Below are 5,361 nucleotides of genomic sequence, written 5' to 3'. Positions count from 1 at the left end.
TGCTTATCTAACAGCCGTTTGCCACTTGAAACTGTGAAATGGTATAACCAAAATCATGACCAACAACAGCTACATAATCAGAGTGCATCTTGCCTTTATTTTAAAAAGATAGATCGTAATGAAAGCGGGGTTTATACATGCAAATCTGAACTTGAAGGACAAGACTTTACTACAAACACAACTCTTCATGTATTTTGTAAGTTTTCTTTTTTTTTTTGCGAACGTTTCTTCAATATAAAATTAATATGGATAAATAATGAGATACAAATGTGTTTGAAATTTGCAATTTCACTGTTACTCATTCTACAAAAAAATGCATTGCACATATTTTTTTCCTTCATACTGTACCTTTCTTAATCCCTTCATTATACAACCTGAACGAAAATACAAAATAAACATAAATTTAGATTATATAATCTCATCGATGTTTATATCTCATAAATCCACTAAAAGAAGGCAAATCAAAGTATCTTTAATAGGAACAAGACAAGATACGTCGATAAAATAAGCGTATCTTGCTATAAATTCACCATGAACTTTGCAAAATTACTCTCAGTCAATCTGTCACGACTAGAAGCACAGTTGGTTGAATAACAGATATAATGAATATTCTTGTTTGATAAAGATCCAGACCAGCAAAAAAAAAGGTTTAGTTTTTACTCCTTTTGGAGCTGTTTTGTGAAATAATTCCGCATAGTAGGAACCTGCACAATCGAAACTTATAAAATAAGATATATCTACGTCATACATTAGATCAGAAGTAAGATACTGCTCAGAATATGAAGTTGGCAGTTGGAACGTTGCATTCTGCATGTCATAGATTTATTTTGGATTTAATGAAATGAAGTTCTCTAATATGAATACTATACTCAATCAAAATTGCTCTTTAAAATATATTACGTAAAAACCATCCCACTGCTAAAATACAATTTTATATTGTAGATCCGCCAAGTGTCTTGCTTAGAAATCATAGCTTTTCCCCTAGTGATATTAAGCGAACACTTCAATGTATTACTGACGGTAACCCAAAGAATTATACATATGGAAATTGGGAGCACATATCATTTTTCAATAAACATATTCGATTCATCCATCAAAGGACAGAAACCTTAATATTACCTATCCAAGAAAAACGCAATCGATATCAAGACAGTGGAATTTACGTATGTAGTGTTTCAAATGGAGTGCCTAATGTACATGGAGAATATTTGCAAAAAGTGCCAATTTCTTTTGTTTTAAAATAAAGTGAATCAACAATCATTCCATACTGCTCCTAGCGTTTAGTTTTCGTCGTTTTTACAGCATTATTAAAGACCTGACTCTATATCAAAATATTAAAACGGAATAAAAATATTTATATTAACACATTTGATATTATTTATCATATATCAACTAATCACACTGTTGACATGTAGAAAATAAATGAAATAGGTTTACTATGAGGTACATGAATAGCTCACCTTTTATTTTAACTTATGATTCATTACTGTCTACTTACACAAACATCTATGTGAGCTTTATCTATAAGTCTACTAGTTCAAAATGAAGGCAAAGGATACAAAAAGAACATTCAACCTCAACGAAAATAAACTATACATTATTACACCATTGCTAAAATTGAAAAAAGAGCAACAGAAAAGCAACAGTACACAAATATATCTGGCTTTCCGGAAGGATTGAAATATCCTGTCAAACAGGATCACCCATTATGTTCACATGCTAGAGGATAACTTATGAAATATATGTTTTGCAACAATTCACGTATTTTTCTAGATTCTCGATACCAACAAAATAATATAATATAAATCATTAAAAAGACGTTTAGAGATGTTGAACTTGCTCTTTATTTCAGGTCCGCCCGTTGTTGTTAAGGAAAACAAAAGGATTCAATACGGTGAATATGGCAAACAAATGAACTTGAAAATTATTGTATATAGTTTGTCTACCATTACGTGTCAAAATATTGAAACAACAGATGGTGAAGTAATAACACTAGAAGCAGAAAAAAATCTGATTACCACGAGCGACGAATTCTATGGTAAACAAATAGCATTGTATGGATGGCAAGTTGTCTTCAGATTCAAACAATTAACTGCAATCCAGCTAAGAAAGTACAATGTTACTCTTTGTAATGAATATGGAAATATAAGCTACATAACAGAGATTCAATCCGAAGGTGAGCTATTCTATATTGACTTTTAAAAAGTGTGAAAACACCTAACCTTCTCATATTCCACATTTGATATTTCAAAGTATAAACCGAAAATTGTTGTAAAACATTGTTTTGACTACTACCGAAATGAAGTTATTCAATATCAAATAATCATTGCCAGCTTATAATCAAAATGTAAATTCGGTCGCTCTGCTACCTTTGACCAGTGATAATACGGTTTTATTTCTATTCTAGGATATGTAACAAAGAAGAACAAAACAGCTTTAATTGCAATGACCATAGGTGTCCTCGTCTTGGCAGTGATTGTACTGTTAATAGTGAAATGTTTAGGTATTCTGAAACTCATTATGTTACGTTCTATTAAAGATAGCAATAGATGCATCATTTATCGATAAACGTACTATTGCATTGTTTATCTGTGAAATATTTTGGAAATGCATATTATTTTAATATTTAAAAGTCCTTGCAAACAGACGACAATGTTTTAATTGATTGAATATCGCCAAAAAAAATTATGTACAGAAAAAAACAAAACAATCTCCCTAAAATTATAAGATTATAGATAGTTTTTTCATCTATAAAAGCGATGAGGAAGATAGCAAAAGAATGTCTAAACTTTTATGTCAAACGATCATATACAAAACGACATGAACACCACCAGTCTAACAACAGACACTTCAGAAAAATATAAATACTGTTGCTCCTGTAAGTACACATTTGATGATAAGTCTCATTCACATTCGAGAAAAAGAGGGGCAGAATTATTGCAATTCTGATGGAAATGCTAATTGCAATATTTATGCACGTCACTGATATACAACGTATACACTCACGTTCGTGCCATTAGAGCAGCTTTATACTTCATTTACACATATACAGGGCTTTACCTATTTGATAAGGTAACTGTTCATATAAATTACGTTTATGAATAATTGACATTCAATGCTTTTTTTTTTTTTTTAATTGACCTTTTTCATTCGAAATCCAACGATGAGTCTTTGTTGGGCAAGTAGAGAGTGTGATTATTCATATTATACATGTTATACGGCTGATTTAACGAGATTTAAATACATATGAATTGTTATGGATACAATTCACAATGGTAAAGTTGATCTCCTTAATTTTTTACATAACTTATGATGGCATCACTGGTTTCACTATTGTAAACTGGTGCACATGGTAAGTTTTTAAAAAAAATGATTCAGCAACAACTGATTACTTATATTGGATCAAATTTACGATCAATAATGAATTCATATAATGTTTTCAGTTAGTCATAGGAAACGAAACAACAGTTTGTAAGTATATTTTGATACAATGAAATACACATTACTCTATTAATGCATGGTGTAGGAACATAAACATTCTTTCTTGTGGTATATTGCTTTCTATATATGAGTAGGAAGGTCTCATTAGCACCTTTCATCTCCCTTTGCTGAAACATCATTTGAATGTTTATATTGTTTAAATTTACAAGTTTTCAAATATCCTTTATATTTATTTCTAACTTCTTTCTAAGGATGAAGAATTGTACCAACATCAACCATGTAAAAAATATGCATGTAAACATACAAGGTGTGCTGGTTTTTTTGTCTTTTTTATTATGATTCGAAATTGCTCGTTTAATGTGAAGTGTCTAATTTTTTAAAACGTTCAAATATTTTGAAATTGTGCAATTCTGAAATGAAGATTCTACTGTCATTATACAAAATGCTTCTCACAATTATATTACAATTAAATGACTTCTACTTTAACCGTCTTAATTTAAACTTTGAACTTTAAATGTGTTATTATCCTGTAAATTATGTGCATGCTATTATACAACGAGTTTTGATCTAAAATTGTGGAAAAGTGTTTCAAACAACCATTAGTTTGTTAGTACACAATTGTACACAATTAACACCAGTTTATTACTAAGATACAAATAAGGTAAAAAAAATAATGAACATAAGATCATAGACGGGTGCATCATGCTTCAACCACCGTCAATACAAATCTTTACTCATTTGAAATATTACAATCAGGAATCCGACAATTGAAAACAAATAACTTTACATATTCGACGACTATTAAGGAATATAAAAATATAAAGGATGTCACTAGTTAGAAAAAGTTAGAAAATAAATAATTCGTTGAATGACCTATGTAGTGTCGATTCAGTCGTTCCACTTCATTCCTCTGCTTTTGTGGTCTATCCATTTAACTGAAGTAAGTGGATATTGGAGATGTTTGTGCGTAACGTATTCTTTGCGATATGTAATAACCATTTGCAATGACAAACATATGGTCCTCCTAGATGTAAAGTTCAGTTGTGTCAATAGCAACGGAAATATAAAAATATACAACAGACGTATTAGTTTGGATAGGTTTTGTAGTTTCCCTTATCTCACATGTCACATGATCAAAAAGATACTTCAGATTCAAACAGGCAAAGCAGAATGCTATTTTTGTATAACTTTCTAAATTTTAAAATGAAAGAGTATATTGTTCAGAAAAGCAATGTATATCGACAACAGCCTAGTTGTTAACTTGCATACTTATTAATTAAACAGTAAATCTCACCATAGTATTTTTATTTTTATCTAAAAAGAAATGTCGAAGATGAGGTTCAAGCTGCCGAAGGTAAGGTCACTTTTCTTACTTTTCGTATATCCACATTTTATTTAGATCTCTTTGCATTTTCCCAGACAGAAACAAAATGTTATAAACTTTTTTTAAAGCTAATTCATAAGTAAACAGATTTATTGATTTATACAGAAATCAAAGACAAAAGGTCTACATTAAGGAAAGATTTGCGTACTTTTGTTATGACTTGATGCAGTGGTTTAGTTAGTCAACAACGTGTTAATTTGGTGATAAAAAGCTAAAATATATAATATTGTCGGTGTTTTGTTATTTTTTGTACATCTTCTTCTAGATATACATAATACGGCGGGAAAAGTCTACTAATTCTACATATAAAGGGTTAAAACTATTAAATTAGTTTATGTATGTTGTTCCTTTTTAACTGTTACCGATGCAATTTTCAACCGACGAAACAATGTATTGCTTGAAATATTTTACATTATAAGAGATCTCACAAAACATGTTTAACTCCGCCGCATTTTTGCCCCTGTCCCAAATCAGGAGACTGTGGTCTTTGTTAGTCTTGTATGATTTTTTTTTCTTTTTAGTTCATTTAATATTTT

At 30.2% G+C, this 5,361-nt stretch overlaps 1 long non-coding RNA gene across 1 annotated transcript; it reads left to right on the top strand.

Moving 5' to 3' along the window:
- The first annotated feature begins 2,416 nt into the window (after window positions 1-2,416).
- On the top strand, window positions 2,417-4,796 carry LOC143058376 (uncharacterized). Its single transcript, XR_012973035.1, has 3 exons — window positions 2,417-2,503; window positions 3,444-3,471; window positions 4,764-4,796. It is a non-coding gene; the product is annotated as an uncharacterized LOC143058376 (long non-coding RNA).
- The last annotated feature ends 565 nt before the right edge of the window (window positions 4,797-5,361 follow it).

The sequence above is a fragment of the Mytilus galloprovincialis genome, chromosome 14, assembly GCF_965363235.1.
Source record: "Mytilus galloprovincialis chromosome 14, xbMytGall1.hap1.1, whole genome shotgun sequence".
NCBI classification, from domain to species: domain Eukaryota; kingdom Metazoa; phylum Mollusca; class Bivalvia; order Mytilida; family Mytilidae; genus Mytilus; species Mytilus galloprovincialis.
The sequence above is the reverse complement of the archived record's forward strand: the minus strand, read 5'-3'. Positions and strand labels throughout refer to the sequence as shown.